At 43.5% G+C, this 19968-nt stretch overlaps 1 long non-coding RNA gene across 1 annotated transcript; it reads left to right on the plus strand.

Annotated features, from left to right (window-relative positions):
• The first annotated feature begins 11677 nt into the window (after window positions 1–11677).
• On the plus strand, window positions 11678–12560 carry LOC134874846 (uncharacterized). Its single transcript, XR_010167134.1, has 2 exons — window positions 11678–11826; window positions 12252–12560. It is a non-coding gene; the product is annotated as an uncharacterized LOC134874846 (long non-coding RNA).
• The last annotated feature ends 7408 nt before the right edge of the window (window positions 12561–19968 follow it).

Below are 19968 nucleotides of genomic sequence, written 5' to 3' on the forward strand. Positions count from 1 at the left end.
TCTGTCTTCACAGCAACCATCGCTGCTGTCAGCTCAATGCGTGGGATAGTGGTCTGCTTAATTGGAGTCACGCGGGATGTGCCCTTCATAAAGGCGCAATGAACATGTCCATCTTCACCAGTCAACCGTAGGTAAGAGACAGTTCCATACCCACTTTCGCTTCCATCAGAAAAATGGTGGAGCTGTGCTGTAGCCACAGGCCCAAATTCCACTGGTCTCACGCCTCTCGGTATGGTCACAGCTGACAGCTGGTTTAGTTCTTTCAGCCAATTGTTCCATTTTCTGCTGAGCTGTTCTGGAATCTTCTCGTCCCAAGCAAGTTCCTCCTTGCACATCTGCTGTCGTATCAACTTTGCAGGAAGAATTGCTGGAGCGAGGAATCCGAGCGGGTCATAGATGGAACTTGTGATCAAGAGAATTCCTCGTCTCGTGACAGGTTTATCTTTGACGTTGATCCTAAACTTGAAGGCATCAGACTCAGTGCTCCATAGAACACCCAAAGCTCTTTCCATGGGTAGCGCGTCGTGGGTCAAGTCCAGGTCTCTGATGTCTTTCGCTCTTTCATGGTCAGGGACAGAGGAGAGCAACGCTCGGCTGTTGCTTGCCCACTTCGTTAAACGAAATCCTCCACTAGCGCACAATGCTGTGAGGTCTTTGTACAGCTTGACTGCTTGATCTTCATTAGCAACAGCTGTCAATGAGTCATCAACATAGAAGTTCTTCAGGATTGAGTTCACAGCTTCAGGTGATGACTTGCTGCGGTTCTCCTCAGCCGTTCTTCGAAGTGCGTAGTTCGCGCAACTAGGAGAAGAAGTCACACCGAAAATGTGGACTGTCATCCTGTACTCAACGATGTCTTGACTTAGGTCTCCTGCTGGCCACCACAGGAAGCGCTGCAGGTCGGTGTCATTCTCAGGAATGCGGACTTGATGGTACATGGCCTCGATGTCTGCAATCATCGCAATTGGTTCTTGCCTGAAGCGGAGAAGGACTCCAATCAACGAGTTTGTTAAATCCGGTCCCTGAAGTAGCTCACTGTTTAGTGAGACTCCCTGGTAGCTGGCCTCACAGTCGAAGACGACGCGGAGCGTCTTCTTCTGTGGGTGATATACCCCGTGGTGGGGAATATACCACAGTTTTCTATCATGGCGGTTCAGTTGTGGCTTAGGAACCTCAACGGCGTACCCCTTGCTCAACATGTCATTCATAAAGGCTGTATATTCTTCATGGAACTCGGGATTCCGTTTCAAGTTGTTCCTGAGGTTCAACGCACATTGTAGCACTGAACTGCGATTGTTCGGCATCTGGACACACAACTTCTTTGTTGGCAGACTGATGTAGTAATGTCCATCCATAAGACGGGCAGAACTGGACACAGACTCCATGAATTTGTGGTCCTCCTGAGACATTTCAGATCTTTCATCACAGTGGGTTTCAGGAAAATCATGGTTATACTGTTGTATAAGCAGATGCTCCACACTGTCCATGGCTATTCTGTTCACAACAGCATGTGATTGTGCATGATCGTCAGCTGCAGTGTCTGTCTCTCTAAGCGGCCCGTTCAGGATCCATCCAAGTGCAGTTTTCACAGCATATGGACCATTGTCCTTACTTGGGATCACTTTCCATGGCTCCAAGATGGTGTACTCTTTTGTTCCAATGAGAAGCTCCACTCCAGCATCGATCTGAGGCAGCCTAACCTCTCTGAGGTATGGCCACTTGTCAATCTCTCTCTGAAGCGGAATGTTCTCTTGAGACACAGGAATGCTCTTCTGTGTGTAGACCTTTGACACTGCGATGAAATTGTTGTCTTCAAGGCTGCTGACCTCCAAGTCTGTGAGGACGTAGCTTTCTACCTTGCCCTTGGAATTGATGGTACTCAACATGAGATCAGTGTGTCTGCCTTGCACATTCAGCTGCCTTGCCAAAGCTTCCGTACAAAATGACGCAGAGCTGCCAGGGTCCATGAATGCGTAGACCTCGACAGTCTTGTCACTCTTGCTGACTTTCACTTGCACAGGAACGATGGCAAGCACACACCTGTCTCCAGCCCCAGTACAGGCACTAGTCTCCTTCTCTTCTGACACCTCTGGTGGTGCTCTGGCAGCACTGACTTTGTTGACCTCAGTTCCAACAGGTTTCTCCTTGGTGATCTCATTATAGAAATGCAGCAGGCATGGATGCTTCAGAGCGCAAACATCGCATGTCATCTTCTTCTTACATTCCTTGCTCAGATGACCCTTCACTAGGCAACTGAAACAAAGTCCATTCTTCTTCAAGAAGTTCACTCTGTCACTATGAGCCTTTTCTTTAATCTTGCGACACTCATGCAATGTATGATTCATTTCGCAAAACAGGCAGGGCTTCGTAAAGGCTCTGCTGAGTGACACATCTGACTTCGACTTTGTGTCACTTGACTCACTTCCACTAACTTGGTCAACTTTAGTAGCAAAACTACTTCCCTGCTTTCCTTCTTTCATTAGTTTGTATCCCTGCTGTGGTTTCTTAGTGACCTTATCTGTGGCTGTGGTGTCAATATTGCAGAAGAGTGGGTCAGACACAATCTTTGCTTGACATTCCACAAAGCTCACCAGCTCTGTGAATCTTGCTCTTTTGTTGCGCTTCTCCTGGATGTCATACGCATGACCTCTCCATCTTTCTCGTGTTTTGAATGGCAACTTCGAAATTATGACCCTCATGGTAGTGGGATTATCCATCTCTTCCATATAATCCAGATCTTCCATGGCATTACGACAGCTCACCAGGAACACAGAGAATGCACTCAATGCTTTACAATCCTCGGCCTTGATCTGAGGCCACTTGGACACCTTCCCAATTAGCGCCATAGCCACCTTCAGCTCATGTCCATATTTTTCTTCAAGCAGCTTCCAAGCCTTAGCGTAGCCGCGTTGTTCAGGCATATGCTGACAGCTCCTCACTAGATCGCGAGGTTCACCTCTGGTGTACTGATCCAAGAAATATAGCTTGTCAGCATCGCTGTCTGCTCTGGAGTCAATGGCATGAAGGAATGCTCTCATAAACGATCTGTACTCCAGCGGGTCTCCCTGGAACACAGGCACGTCTCTTTGAGGTAAGCGGAACAGCTGCTGATTTCTTGCAAGCATCTCTGCGATGTCTGTCTGTTTTTGCATCATACGATACATCTCACTGGTAGCAGTGTCTTGGTATGAAGTACCTCTGAGTTGCATAGGCGGCGGTAGCATAGCTCTGGGTGGCTGCAGCGTAGCACTAGGCAATTGCAGGGTAGCTCTAGGCGGCAGCAGCGGCGTAGCTCTCAGTGGCGGCTGTAGAGCTCTTGGTTGTTTTGGTGTGGCGCCGGCTGACGCCCCTGGCTAACCAGTAGGCATCTGGTCTTCAGGTCTTTCAGTGAATAGCCTTGCACTGTCAGTGAATTTTGGTGTGGCTGAAATGTTTTGCATATCGCCATATCCATCTTCAGTTTTGAAATCAACAAGCTGCGTTGGTAATGCTTTGGCCCCACTCACTTGAGACAGTCACCCTTCAGATTCTTCATACACTTTTACTTTGGCAGTAGATACTGCTAGAGCAGTTTCAATTTCCAATCTTACCATTGCTGCTTTAATTTCCGCTTCTTTCATTTCTAACACTTGTTTTTCCTTTAAAGCAGATGCTTGTGCTACGAGAGCTGCTCTATTAGCTTCTTCTTTAACTCGTGCTGAAGATACACTTGACACTCTTGATCTCCTTGAAATTCTAGAAACACTGTCCTCTGGTGTTATCTCTTGATCAGCTACGTGTGCTTCAATCCACTTCTTTGTATTTGTCATAAACTGTAAGCACTGTTCTGACTTTGGCTGAAACCACATCTGCTGGTCAGCCTCCTTTTCCTCTTCATTAATAAGATACAACAACACTGCCTGATTGTATTCATTAAACTCTTCAAACAACTTGTTGTAAACTTTCATTTCTTTTTTAACATCTCCCAAAGCTGGTACATTTTCACCTTGCAAGAGCTTCTCTATTTCGTTTGATTTTGCTGTCATTTGTCCTACTTTACCTCTTCTGGCTGTAGTCAAACGGTGTAATCTGTCTTCCAGTCCTTTAGCTGTTAACGTCCTTTGTCTATCGTCATGACGCACGTCACTCAGAACGTCTTGGTCCGCCATTATTGACGAGGTTTCACTCAGCTAATCTGCTACACAGCCTCGTTTCAGTTGAACCTAACTGTCTTCGGGTTTTTAACTTAGCACAAAAATGACTGCAAGCTTATTCAAAACGAACTTCTCAACATTCAAAACGAGTAAAAAGTAACTGCACAAGCACTGTCACTTATCATTCCACAGCTGGCAAACGTAGCCTCCACTTAGCTTGGTTAGCTTAGCTCCAATTCGTTTTAGTCATCCAAGTTTAGCACCATTAAACGTCGTTTTGCAAACGTTTCTGTAACTATACATCTTCTTACTTGTCTTCCACATCAAGCTTAGGAAGCTTTTTGACTTAATGTAGTGGCCAAACTTCGTTTTCAGGGTTCATTAATTAGACCACTTCGTGTGGGCAGCCTAAGGTTTTCTGACTCGTTCCATATCCCATGCTTCACCGTTATTCATTTTACTTTCAGTGTACTCACGGACCAGTTGAGTTTCTTTTTGTTTTCTTTAATTCTTGACGTCTTGGTAACACAAAAGTATCTTGGTACAAACACAAAACAGGTCAAATAAATAGTAATATCACTTGGTATTATCCTTCATAAGGCACGGACAAGGCCAGGGAAACGGACACGGTCAAAAAGCTGTGTGCCTTCGTTGCTGCACGCACGTCAACTGAGCAGCACGTCTCTCATACAAAATGACACGTATCCCTTAGAATCCTGTTAACCTATCAAGTTTCAGCATTAATAACACAGTTCTAAATCAGCATATTTAACTTAACTAGTCTACAACATTGTTAATATTATTCAGACCTATTTACATTCAAAAATATTAATCAAAATAACTTAACAATAATTTGGCTCTCACACCCAGCAAGGTACACATTTCTAAGCTTAAGTTGCATTTCAGGATGAATTTATTGTCAAGGTGAAATGTATTGTTCCAGTTGAAAGCTTCCAGAAATGCTTCAAAAATATAGGCAAAGTCAGGGAATATCAGGGACATTTCTGTTGGTGTGTGTTGCAAACATTACAATTCTAAAGTATAAAGGCTGGGTGATCAAAGTTGACGATAGAAGAGCAAAATGAACTCTGTAAACTAATAATTGTCAGTCAAACCTGGGAGGAAGTGTCCTTGGGCAGCTACTAAGGAACACGTACCCCACATCAGGTTAGATTAAGTTATACAGTGAGGAGAACAAGTATTTGATACACTGCAGATTTTGCAGGTTTTCCCACTTACAAAGCATGAAGAAGTCTGTAATTTTTATCATAGGTACACTTCAACTGTGAGAGACGGAATCTAAAACAAAAATCCAGAAAATTACATTGTATGATTTTTAAGTGATTAATTTGCATTTTATTTCATGAAATAAGTATTTGATACATCAGCAAAACAGAACTTAATATTTGGTACAGAAACCTTTGTTTGCAGTTACTGAAATCAGACGTTTCCTGTTAGCCTAGAAATCTAGACGCCCCTAGCGACCGCAAATTGAATTTGCTGCTGGGGCGGTCTAGTCAACCCTCGTCAGTCAGCAAGGCTGCTCGGGCCACGGTGGTTCGGACCAATCAAATCGTGAGGAGCGAGATCGGGGGCCGGGCTACCTAGTGACGACAGAGGTGCGACGTTTCAGTGTGTAGTTTTGGAGAGAGGTAAACTGGCTGATCCCAATGGCTAATCCTAGCGAATTCCTAGCGTCTTTCGATTTGGCTTTGGCAGCGACTCTTGAACATTTGAATATTCAATTTACTTTGCGAGACGAGCAGATAACGGCTCTGAAGTGTTTTCTGGAGAAAAGGGACGTTTTCGGAGTTTTGCCCACTGGATACGGTAAAAGTTTGATTTACCAGCTTGCTCCGCTGGTGGGGCGACGCATGGACCTCGACAACCCGCTGGTGGTTGTCGTGTCACCCCTTTTGGCACTTATGGATGACCAGCTACAAGAGGCCGAAAAAGCACGCCAGATATTCTCAAGTTTTTTTTGCAAAAACGGCAACAATCACTCAGTTCCATGTTTCACAAAGTTCGGTTTACTAGTGACTACACTCCACCATGTACTTCCCGTCGCGCGGACTACGTAATCCTTCTTCATAGCTCTGATTGGTTGTTCGCCATCCTATTGCGTGGCGTTGAGTGCAGAGGCAACTTGACAGACAACCGTTGATCCCGCCCACACTGCCTCCGAGCTAGACTAGACCCCGGTACAGCTTTTTGCTGTAGGGGTTTAGCTTGCTAGGCTAGTTTCCTGTAGTTCTTGACCAGGTTTGCACACACTGCAGCAGGGATTTTGGCCCACTCCTCCTTACAGATCTTCTCCAGATCCTTCAGGTTTCGGGGCTGTCGCTGGGCAATACGGACTTTCAGCTCCCTCCAAAGCTTTTCTATTGGGTTCAGGTCTGGAGACTGGCTAGGCCACTCCAGGACCTTGAGATTCTTCTTACGGAGCCACTCCTTAGTTGCCCTGGCTGTGTGTTTTCGGGTCGTTGTCATGCTGGAAGACCCAGCCACGAGCCATCTTCAATGCTCTTGCTGAGGGAAGGAGGTTGTTGGCCAAGATCTTGCAATACATGGCCCCATCCATCCTCCCCTCAATACGGTGCAGTCGTCCTGTCCTCTTTGCAGAAAAGCATCCCCAAAGAACGATGTTTCCACCTCCATGCTTCACGGTTGGGATGGTGTTCTTGGGGTTGTACTCATCCTTGTTCTTCCTCCAAACAAGGTGAGTGGAGTTTAGACCAAAAAGCTCAATTGTTGTCTCATCAGAACACATGACCTTCTCCCATTCCTCCTCTGGATCATCCAGATAGTCATTGGCAAACTTTAGACGGGCCAGGACATGCGCTGGCTTGAGCAGGGGGACTTTGCGTGCGCTGCAGAATTTTAATCCATGACGGCGTAGTGTGTTACTAAGGGTTTTCTTTGAGACTGTGGTCCCAGCTCTCTTCAGGTCATTGACCAGGTCCTGCCGTGTAGTTCTGGGCTGATCCCTCACCTTCCTCATGATCATTGATGCCCCACGAGGTGAGATCTTGCATGGAGCCCAGACCGAGGGAGATTGAACGTCATCTTGAACTTCTTCCATTTTCTAATAATTGCGCCAACAGTTGTTGCCTTCTCACCACGCTGCTTGCCTATTGTCCTGTAGCCCATTCCAGCCTTGTGCAGGTCTACAATTGTATCCCTGATGTCCTTACACAGCTCTCTGGTCTTGGCCATTGTGGAGAGGTTGGAGTCTGTATGATTGAGTGTGTGCACAGGTGTCTTTTATACAGGTAACAAGTTCAAACAGGTGCAGTTAATACAGGCAATGAGTGGAGAACAGGAGGGCTTCTTAAAGAAAAACTAACAGGTCTGTGAGAGCCAGAATTCTTACTGGTTGGTAGGTGATCAAATACTTGTGTCATGCAATAAAATGCAAATTAATTATTTAAAAATCATACAATGTGATTCTCTGGATCTTTGTTTTACATTCAGTCTCTCGCAGTTGAAGTGTACCTATGATCAAAATTACAGACCTTTACATGCTTTGTAAGTGGGAAAACCTGCAAAATTGGCAGTGTATCAAATACTTGTTCTCCCCACTGTATATATATATATTTGTACATATGAGGAAGACAAGTGAACGCTGGCACGACCTGCTGCCGCTGCTCTCTGAACATTACTCTAATACTGTTGTTACTCTGTCACCATTTGTACTGTTCTCTCAGTCATTTGAACAGTAGCCTATCCTCCCGACAACATCAGTGACTCGATTGCTTGTGTTAACTTGCAATCGTGTGTGTTTTGGAATACCGCTCTACCGGCTTCCTACCTGGCTAGCTCCCTTGCCTCGCCTAGCCGGCACCGCTAACATACTCCTGGGGCCTGCATCTTGTAGTTTCACCAACTAGGTAACGATGTGGATCAACAGGCTGCTGGTATGGAGTATGCTCGCATGGATTATATCCTTCATAGTCCATCCAGTAATACGATACTTCAATACTCAGCTGCAGAACTTTTCCAACTGCGATTCCACCTGTCAGAGCCCCCACTAGCATTGCATCACCTGGATATCGCTCACGCTCGTCGGAAATACATCCACTGTCGATCCCGTCGGAGCTTCAACTTCAATGACACAAAATCAATCCGATCCTTCTGGTCTTCCAACTCTCGTCCCACAAGAAGATCCACCGGACGGTCTATTGACCACAGCTCGCTGGCTAACCTGGCCAGGTGTGCTAGTACTGGTGCTGGCGTCAAACCCGACAGAAACTATCTCACCGTCGGACTATTCAACACCCGCTCGCTCAACATCAAGGGACTTCTACTTCATGATCTACCGGAAGATCGTAAGTTGGATTTCTTATGTCTGACTGAGACGTGGCAACAGCCCAATGACTTTTCGCAGCTTAATCAAACTATCCCACCTGGATTTGTTTACACCAGCAAATCCCGTCTCTCTGACAGGGGCGGTGGCCTCGTGATACTTTACAGCGAGAATTGGAAAGTATCTGCACTAACAGTTCCTGTGAATACTTCCTTTGAGTCCATTGCCCTGCAAATCAATGGGCCAATTCCATCAATTCTTGCCACTGTCTATTGTCCACCCAAGGCCAATAAGGACTTTCTAAATGAACTCTCTGCTTTTTTTACTTCCCTATCTTCTCTCTCCCCTAATATAATAGTGCTGGGTGATTTTAATATTCACATGGACCATGTCAACAATAATCTCACAAAGGACTTTACATCATGCCTGGACAGTTTTGGATTACAGCAATATATTGACTTTCCCACACACTCAAAGGACATATACTTGATCTGAGCTGCTGCTCTGGTGTAACTCATCTGAACTGTTCTGAATTCGAGTTGCCCATTTCTGACCACAAGTTTGTAACCTTCAATATCAATTTAACACTACCCAAAGCAAATATGTCACGATCCATCTCATTCCCTAACATTAAGAATATCAACACGCCTGCTTTCTCTACTGGAATCAATTACCTTCCCTGCAAAGACTGCCTATGCCTATGCCTCCCATTACAATGATGGACTCCATAACCTTCTAAACATACATGCACCTCTGAAAACCCAGTCTGTCTCTTTCACCCGCTCTGCCCCCTGGTTTACACCTGAGTTACGCCAGCTCAAAGCCAAAGGTCGTCGTCTTGAACGCCTGTATGCTAAAACTGGCCTCATGGTTCATAAGGACATGTACAACAGCCACATACTTCTCTATAAGGATGCTCTTTCCTCCGCTAAATCAGCATACTATGCCAACTTAATTAGGTTAGCGGAAGGAAACACCAGAACCCTGTTCTCTACAGTCAACAGCATTCTGCAACCACAGGACTGTCTTGCACCCCACCTGTATTCAACTGCTCAATGTAACACCTTCAGGACCTTTTTCAATGCCAAAATCAAAAATATTCACCAGCAGCTGACCTCCTCTAGCTATACTTCACTTCTCCATATGCTCCCCACTCCTCTCCACTATCCAGCTTCGAACTTCCCACTGTCGCTGAACTATCTAATATAATCCGTAAATCCAAATCATCCACTTGCCAGCTTGCCCCCTTCTTACCCACCTAGTTAAATCATGTTTACCTTCTCTCTCCCCTTTCATTACCGATATAATTCAATCCTCCCTTACCTCTGGTCTCGTACCCTCATCCCTCAAAACAGGTGCAATAACCCCTATTCTCACGAAACCTGGTGCGGACCCCAACAACTTGAATAATTTCCACCCAATCTCTGATTTACTGTTTCTCTCCAAGATACTTGAAAAAACTGTTGCAGCCCAGGTCAACACTCATCTGAAGAACAATAGACTTTTTGAAGAATGTCAGTCCGGTTTCCACTCCTCACACAGTACAGAGACTGCCATGGTTAAAATCACAAACAATCTACTGGTAGCAGCTGACTCTGGGCTCTTATCCATACTCATCCTCCTTGATCTGACTGCAACCTTTGACACCATCTCACATCACATCCTCCTTGACAGATTATCTTCCATTGGTATCCCTCACCTGGTTCAGATCTTTCCTCTCCGGCCGTACTCACTTTGTCCAACTCAAACACTTCAAATCACTATCCCATACAGTCTGCACTGGTGTTCCTCAGGGTTCTGTCTTAGTCCCCCTCCTATTTATCATCTACCTCTACCTCTCGGCCATATCTTCAGAAAATACAATATCCAATTTCACTGTTACGCGGATGACACCCACCTTTATTTTTCCACCAAACCCACTTCCACTCTCCCCCCCACTACCCTGTCCGACTGCTTACTGGAAATCAAATCCTGGTTCTCATCCAACATTCTCAAACAGTGATAAAACCCAGGTTCTTTTAGTTGGCTCCAAGTCCACTCTGGCCAAAACTGACAAATTATTCCTTACCATTGACAACTCCACAGTCCCCCCCACCCCCCAAGTTAAGAGTCTGGGTGTCATCCTCGATGGCACCCTATCTTTTGAAGCTACTTCCACCTTCGCAATATTAACCGTCTCCACCCGTCACTCACTCACACCCAACAGCACCGCCATTCTCACCCACGCCCTCGTTACATCCCGTATTGATTATTGCAACTCCATTCTCTCTGGACTTCCAGCAGTGGCTCAGTCAGTAGGGGCTTGGACTGGGAATCGTAGGGTTGCCGGTTCAAGTCCCCAAACAGACATGAAATATGGAAAGTGGACTGCTACTTGGAGAGGTCCCAGTTCACCTCCTAGGCCCTGCTGTGGTGCCCTTGAGCAAGGCACCGGACACCTCCAATCCCCCCTCCCCATTGCTCCCCGGGCGCTGCATAATAGCTGCCCACTGCTCCTAGTACTAAGATGGGTTAAATGCAGAGGACCAATTTCACTGTGTGTGCTCTGCTGTGTGCATGAATGTGACAATAAAGAGGGTTTCATCCTCCGATTCTATCTTCCTCAAAAATCTCTGCGTAAGCTCCAGCTGGTCCAAAACTCAGCCGCCCGTATCATCACCAGAACTCCTTCCATGGATCATATCACTCCGGTTCTTCAACAACTCCATTGGCTCCCCGTTAGATACCGCATCAACTTCAACATTTTGCTCCTCACCTTCAAGGCCCTTCACACTCTTGCACCTCCAGATCTCTCTGAACTCCTTCACACTTACACTCCCTCTCGTGCTCTCCGATCCTCCTCTGCCTTCCAACTCACTGTAACTTCTGCCCGCTTGACCACCATTTGGTCAAGAGCCCTCAGCCACTCTGCCCCCTGTCTCTGGAACTCTCTCCCACACGAAATCTGCAATATGGACTCACTCTCAACCTTCCTGCCTGAAAACCCACCTTTTTAAACTGGCCTACTCTGTGCCACAATTACTTTAAACTGAATGTTGTTTTGAAGTCTTTGTTTTTTAAGTCTCCAATGACTGTTTGACCTTTGTTGTTGCTTGTTTTTAATTATGTCCTGTAAGGTGTCCTTGAGGGCTTTGAAATGCGCCCAGAAATAAAGTGAATTATTATTATTATTATTACATACACATGACTTAAGTCTTTGTTATAAATGCACTCCAGACTCTGTGGATCTAAAGACCAAAAGAAAGGTGTTTGACATCATCATGGCAATAACGAGACTTCAGGAGGAGATTGTGGTCACTGAGATGGGCCACCTTTGGAAAGTTCTCAAAGCCTGTGCTGATTCCCTGAAAGAGCTGTCCTACCTGCTGCCCAGTGAGACGATTAAAAGTATGTATTCATATTATAAATGCTGTTAACATACCAAAAACTGATGACATGTTTACTCGGTAGATAGAATCGGAGGATGAAACCCTTTTTATTAGTCACATACATCATGCACACAGCAGAGCACACACAGTGAAATTGGTCCTCTGCATTTAACCCATCCTAGTACTAGGAGCAGTGGGCAGCTATTGTGCAGCGCCCAGGGAGCAATGGGGAGGGGGGATTGTAGGTGTCCGGTGCCTTGCTCAAGGGCACCACAGCAGGGCCTAGAAGGTGAACTGGGACCTCTCCAAGTAGCAGTCAACTTTCCATATTTTCAAGTCTGTTCAGGGACTTGAACCGGCAACCCAACAATTCCCAGTCCAAGCCCCTACTGACTGAGCCACTGCCGGACTAACTAACAGAAACTCTATGTTGTTCTATTAAAGACCTGCCTTGGAGCCTGAGCAAGAGGTGTTGAAAGGACTCCATTGCATTGTCTTAAGGAAGTTGCAGATCATCAGAGAGATGAAGACGGACACCAGAGCCTGTTACCTGCAAATTTTGTTTCTGGAGCAGAAAACATCAACTTCCTTCAGAATGCTTCATCTGAGGATTTTGACAGTGACTTTGATTCTGAAATTGATTAGAAACTGACACCATACAACAACAGACAGACACAGTGAAGTTTGTCATTGTTTCTCTCCATATTCATGTTTATGTGTATGTATGTTTGTGAATAAATAAATCTAAATATGTGCGTATAGCTCTTTAATTTATTTCTTTGTCAGTATATTGTATGTGTACACATAATTAGTGTCAATAAAGCTATTTTATAGCTGTTAAAATATTACTTTCACAATATGGGATCAAATGTCCTTAGTGGCCAATGTTGCATTTTGAAGGTTTTCTGTGAAGAAAAGACACATTGATAGTACTTTGTATTTGTGTGTATTTTCCTGTAATGTGTTATCGTTCATATTGACGTTTATAACACCTAGCAAGAAGTGTGCATTTTATGAGTTTAATCTTTATTTAGTAAATGTAAATGATCTTTAGGTTGAAGTTATTAAGAGGATCATTTCAGTTTTGACATAAATAGCTTTTGTCTGCTTTGGATAGCGGAAAGGCTACATTTACTCAAAATCATCTGCTGTGGTAAGAACTGTTGAAGCCAGTCTATCAAACTATATGTGTACGTAATAATACGTATATTTAATTATTCAATAACAGTTATTATTCCCATCTTAATTTTGTCTAATCTTATTTAGTGTTGTGTTTTGTGGGATAACACACCAACTCACATTCTTTGCATGCTTGGATTTGGTAATAAATCAGAATAATATAAATATTTAGTAATCTTTTTGGGTGACTCATTTTGGTCAATATTTTAACAAAACAAAAAACATTAATTGCATATGTTGTGTTTTGGGCCTTCAAACTCTCTCCAAAACTACACTTGGAATATCTGGCGCCTGTGACACTTTCGAGTAAAGCTACACCAAATACATTGTTGTAAAGGCCTCGACCTGCAGAGTAACATATAACAGTATGAAGACCCTGCATGGCTCCTGCTTTAAAATATCGACCTTTGAACCTTGACATCAGTGCATGTTTGAAGGCCAATAATTCAGCAATAAAAGGGGCTACAGACACGGGAACAACTGTTATAGAGAGCTCTTGACCACAGCTATCATCATGATGATCATTATAATCCCATATATATAATTGATTCATATAATATAATAGAATTAAACTTTTCATCAATATAACAATTACATATTGACAGCCTGATCTTGCAGATATGTTAACCCCTCATTTACACTCGTAATTGCACTCTTAGTTTATTAGTTTAGTTTATTTAGTATTTACAACTTCCAATTCTAGAAAAGAACACTAATGTTTTTTTAACTACATTTCCCTAGAGCAGCGGCTCCCAAACTTTTTTTGCGACGCACCCCCTTCTACATCCCAACCGGGTTGACGCACCCCCAAAAAAACGCAACAAAAAAGAAAACGCAACAAAGCTTTGTTTTATCACCATATAAATAACGTTGTCATGAGATGTTCCACTTGACAGTTTCCCTGATTTCAGTCAGTTAATCATATTTGAAAGAATGAATGAAACGAGTTGGCTCGCATATATCCTAGCCTACAGTGAAAGACAGCAGCTGTCTTCTTCTACGTTTCTATCATAAAAAATAATAAATTATAGTTTTTTGATTTAAAATAAAAGGGATTATAAAGGAAATGTACGGAGCCCCTAAGGTGACATGAAAAAAAAAAAAAAAAAGTTTAGTTTCACGTGCTCACGTGAAACTATCACGTGCGCACGTGAAACTATCACGTGCGCACGTGAAAGCTGTAGATTGATGTAGCCTGGCCCATAGGGCTACTGGTACGGAGCGTATACTGGAGACAGTCAGTGAAAGAAATGACTACAGTAGCCTACAGGAGTTAGTTGCGCTATATTTCAATCTCGGTCTTTATTATAAGGACATTGCTGCTTTGCTCGCAAGTCGTCACCATTTTCACGTGCGTCACCAGTTTCACGTGCGCACGTGAAACTAAACTTTTTTTTTTTTTTTTTCATGTCACCTTAGGGGCTCCGTAGAAATGTTTATTGTTCCTGTTTTTTATTGTAGCCTATGGAAAAATCCCACTTAAAAATCAACACTGTAATAGTTTTACACCAGACCACCAATACATGTTTCATCTCGCGCACCCCCTGGTGGCAGCTCGCACACCCCCAGGGAATCCCTGCCCAAGAGCAATGGCATGCAGATTTGTACAAATCATTATATATAATTTCACGACCCTATTTCTATGCTAAGTAGAAACTACAACTATGGGGCCGATTTGTACAAATCTGTATGCCATTGCTCTTGGGCAGGGATTCCCTGGGGGTGTGCGAGCTGCTATATATATATATATATATATATATATATATATATATATATATATATATATATATAAATTAAGCCCCGCAACACACCGCAGAAAGAGGTGATGTTTTATAATAAAGTTAAGATGTTGGTTTATTTCCAAGAAATGTTTTTTCACATCCCCCTTAAAAAATGTTCATGTGGCCATAATCCTCTTCCGTATATTTGCGACTACTGTTGAGAGTTAAAATAAAAAAACACAGTCATTTATTGTGCCAATGTGTACATACGTTTACTGTCTTTGTCAATGTAGCCAGTGATGATGCACAGTGTTATTTAGTATTTAAGAAAATAAATACATATCACTCAGTTGGTCTAAAATATAAATAATGTTAATGTTAAAAGTTAAATAATGTTTTTTCTCAAAATTCTGACTTTTTTCTCAAAACAAAATTTCATGTGGCCCTAATCCTCTTCAGTACAAATAAATACTGTAGATTCAAATTTAAATTAAATGTAAAAAAACAACATCTGTTCAGGAAAATACAAAATGTGTGTTTTAAACTTCCTGGTAGAAACATAACACAATACTGTAAATGCAGAGTGCAAAAATGCACAGCACTTAAGCAAGCCTAACAAACTCAAAGAACAATATGTGTTGGCTGGATGCATGACAAGTCCAGGTTATTAAAGCAGTCATATTGAACCAAAGGGACCTGGAGACTCGGGTGTGGCAGTGTGGTGCTCAAATTCACTGGCAGGCTCCCATGTGTCATCCAAGGTTCTACCACTGTGAAATGCACAAAGTGTCATTAGAGCAAAGAGCACATTTTAAGATCCTTGCAGGAAAAAAAAACACTAAAATATTTTACAGATAAATAATTGAGAGGGATTCATTAAAGAGGCCTTTATTATTACATTCACTAATGTTGTTAAAGGGGGACTTAGTAACGTAATACTGGTTTGAATGAGGTTAAGGTTTTGTGTTTCAAGGAGACCTGGTAGTTTTAAACACACAGAGCTAAGGATAGTGACTGCATCTTTCATTCATCACTGCTCTCCTCTTCATCCTCATTTCCTCACTGCTATGCTCTGCTCATGTATATAACTATCATTCATTGCTTTTATCCTCACAGCAAGGCGCTCCTGGAATAAATTCCAACACTATCCTATTTGCACTTAATCATTGATTTTAAAAAAAGGGCATACTAAATTGCCCCAACATAGGAACTGTAGCTAATACTGTACATAACTTTCTGTGTGTTACTTTTGTTTTGATGCTACAAAGATAGGGCAATACTTTTTTTAATACTTACATTACGTCAATAAAGACTGTGTTACATTTAAGAGAAGAGAAAACGACACGCAGTTTTGACTTGAAAGGTTTAAAATAAAAAATGGTGTGTGAATGCAATATTTACTACTTACCACATAGAGCAAGGCAACCAGCATATTTTACACTCTGCTTCCCCCTACACACACACACATAAAACACACAGGGAACAATAATTTAGCATTTTAAGCAATTACTGGATATTCAATATATATTTTTTGTATTTTTTGTAAAGGCCTGAATGAGTTACAACGGAAAATATATAAAATGAAGGCTTGTGCATCCTACCTCATTTATTCTTCTCACATTTATTGTTGTGTCTCGTCAAAAATGTTAGTCTTGTCAGGTTTCTTGTTTGTGTCATCATGCCCAAGGGTTGGTCATGTTTTATGTTTTGTTTAGTCATTTTTGTCTTGTCTTCCACTTCCTGTTTTATTTTGGTACTCATCTTCTGTGTCTCGTTCCAGATCTATCTGCAATCTTGTCCATTTGTGTCGAGAAGTGTGTCCCTAGTTTTTGTCATCCAACACAATGTGCTGTGGAGGGTTTATCATAACCTTCTTAGGCTAAGTTAGGGGTTGACATTACATATGGCACCCCAAAATACCGCGAAATAAGTCAAGTCAAAGTGAAGTTTATTGTTATTTCTCTGTGTGTGTGATACAGACAGGGAGATTGAAATGCTGTTAAAGAATAAAAATAAGAACTAAAAAATAGCAATCTGTGGTCTCTTATAAAAGCAGGACTTGTATGCCAAAAGAAGGTGGAAACAGGTGCAGTACTTGGTGGATTTATTTTGGAAGAGGTGGGTCATGGAGTTGCTGCAAGAGAGACAGGAGTGGAACCTCACAAGAAGGAATCTTGCAATAGATGATGTGGTTCTCATAGTAGACAACACAGCATCAAAAAACTCTTGGCTTATGGGAAGAGTGGTCAAGCCCATCACTGACTCAAAAGGCAAAGTACGGAGCGCTGTCGTGCAGACAAAGACAAGCATCCTGGAACGTCCAATCAGCAAGCTCTGTCTGCTTTTAGCAGCAGAAGAAGAAGAAGAAGAAAGCACTAAAAATTGTGCAGAAACTGGCCCCGGCAGTGGCGCGACTGGCTGGGGCACCTGCACCGTATGCCGGCGACCTGGGTTCGATTCCCGACCCGTGGTCCTTTCCCACCCCGACTCTCTCTCCCACCTTCCAGCCCTCAAAAAATATTTTAAAAATAAATGAATAAATAAAAATTCTACAGAGACTGACTCTGTCGTTGTAAAATAAGAAATACGAGCTGATTTTGAAAGTATGAATTAATGCATAAGTGTTATGCATTTAATGTTAGGCTCCTGTGATTGCTCCTTTTTTTTTGTTGCAATAATTGTTTATCTATTAGCAGCCACAATTAGGGGCAGGATATGTAGGAGCCATTAATTGAGTTCATATATGTTTTGTTTATTTTCTTTAGTTGTTTAACATTCCTTGGTTTATTAGTATACATGGCCTAAAAACATTATGTGTTGAATATTCATTTATTTACCTTAGTTATTTACGACCCTGAATATGTTCGTTGACACCCCTTGTCTTTTTATGGGGAAGGGGTTGGTTTTTCAGATGGGGAAAGCTAAACCAGTTCAACCACACACACCAGGAACACTCAGAGGGAGCGATGTATGCTGAAACGGAAAATTCTTGACAGGGACTCTTTAAAACATGTGGGGACTACAGACTGGAGCAGTGACCTATTGAAAATGTCTGTGAACACATCTGCCAGCTGAACTGCACACACCTTGAGAGCACGGCCAGGGATGCCATCAGGTCCAGGAGCCCTGTGTGTGTTGATCCTTTTCAGAGATCTACACACATCTGCACTGGTTAAAACCAGTGAGCAGGGATCCTGGGCCTTTTGTGCCTCCACAGCCGGGGGCTTCTCAAAGCGTGCATAAAATGTGTTCAGTTCATCTGGGAGAGATGCAGAAACTTCCTCAGCACCACTCGTTGTCCTTTTGTAGTCTGTTATTGTTTTTAGTCCAGACCACAAATTTCTGGAGTTGGAGCCCTTGTAGTTCGACTCCACCTTGTCCCTGTATTGTCTTTTCGCACTGCTAATAGCTCTCCGGAGTGCATACCTGGAATTCCTGTACTCATCCAAATCACCGCCGCTGTGCGCGATGGCCCGTGCTTTAGGCTACCTTTACACGGAAACGATCTGAAACAAAAACGCAAAAGTGGCGTTTCGTTTTCACTTTTAAATCTGCATTTAGACGAGCGTTTTAGGGTGAAAATCTGCGTGCATACTGAAACGCAAAAGTGTTTGACGTTTGGCCTTCTAATGTGTTTCCCTCGGTTTTCTGCCGCTTTATTATGCTTGTCACGTCATTTCTATGTGACGAGAAACGAAGTTTTGCGTTTTTCATCCTTTACACGGTGGCGCGACAGTGGAGCGTTTTCAAGAATTCCACTCTGGAGGGTGGTTTCACTTTCTTGCGTTTTCATCCCCCCAAAACGCCGTTTCCATCTAAACGATATAGTGCATCCGCAAAAATGTTTTGCGTTTTTAAGCCGTTTTCGTTTCCGTGTAAAGCCACCCTTAAGTTTAGCTCGGACCTCGCCGTTTATCCAGGGCTTCTCATTTGGGAATGTCCGTACAGTAATCCGCGGCACGATGTCATCGATGCATTTGCCGATGTAGCAAATGAACGCGTCAGTGTGTGTGTTTATATCGTCCTCCTCAAACACACACCACTCCGTGATGCCAAAGCAGTGGCGGAGAGCAGAGTCAGACTGCTCGGACCAACGATTCACTGTCCTCGTCACAGGTCGGTCCCTCTTCAGTCTCTGCCGGTAAACGGGGAGCAGAAGAAGAGATATGTGGTCTGACTTGCCGAAGGGGGGGCGGTGGAGGGCTTTATATCCATGCCGGAAAGGAGTGTAAACATGGTCCAGTGTATTTCCACCGCGCGTGGGGCAGCTGACGTGCTGATAGTATTTCGGCAGGACTTTCTTCATGTTGGCTCTGTTAAAATCCCGGGCCACAATAAATGCGGCCTCTGGCCGAGAAGTCTCTGTCCTGTCGATAATCCCATACAGCTCCTCCAGCGCTGTGTTGTTGTCAGCGTGCGGCGGAACACACACTGCTGTTAGAACAACCGATGTGAACTCCCTCGGCAGATAAAAAGGCCGGCATCCGATCATGATGTGCTCTAGGCTGGGAGAACAGTCCGAAGAAATGATCTCCACATCTGAGCACCACTTGTTGTTAATCATGAAGCACACACCTCCTCCCTTGCTCTTCCCTGAGTTTATTGTCCGGTCCTGGCGATGAATGGAGAATCCGTGTGGAGCAATGGCGGCGTCCGGTATCGTGGGGTCGAGCCAAGTCTCCGTGAAAACCAAAACATTACAGGTCTTAATGTCCTGTAAGAAATGTTCGTTTATTTGAAGCCCAGGAGACGGTTTAGAATAAAGAAAGCAAAACTCCCTTAAAAGTTATAAAAGGAGTGTTTAATAAAAGGATGCAGCGGTAGGTTTTACAAAAGTTTCACAGCTGTGGCTCAATAGCCCGGGACACGCGTCCACAGGCCACTGACTGAGCGGAGCTCATCAGTAGTTACTGTCTGGCGGTCCGGAACAATAGAGAGCTCGATTTCACAATCCTAACATGTTTTATAGCAGTGGTTCTTAAACTTTTTGTCTGACGACCCCACAAAAAAAACTGGAGAGGTTTGGTGACCCCACTTTCCCAAAAGTGTGTAAGTGTGACGTCACGTTTCCGTAGCAACCGATTTTTTGTTCCAATCCAAACAAATTAACAATGTATGACGATTATTTTATGGAAAAGGAACGATTTTGTGTGAATTAATTTACGAGTTTGCGTCTCCAATGATTTGAGTGATAGTCATACATTTTGAAAGAAACAGCAATGCCATCTGCAGTTTGGTTGTTTGGGGGCGGGCTGTAAATC

This window comes from Eleginops maclovinus, chromosome 13 (assembly GCF_036324505.1).
Source record: "Eleginops maclovinus isolate JMC-PN-2008 ecotype Puerto Natales chromosome 13, JC_Emac_rtc_rv5, whole genome shotgun sequence".
Lineage (NCBI taxonomy): Eukaryota > Metazoa > Chordata > Actinopteri > Perciformes > Eleginopidae > Eleginops > Eleginops maclovinus.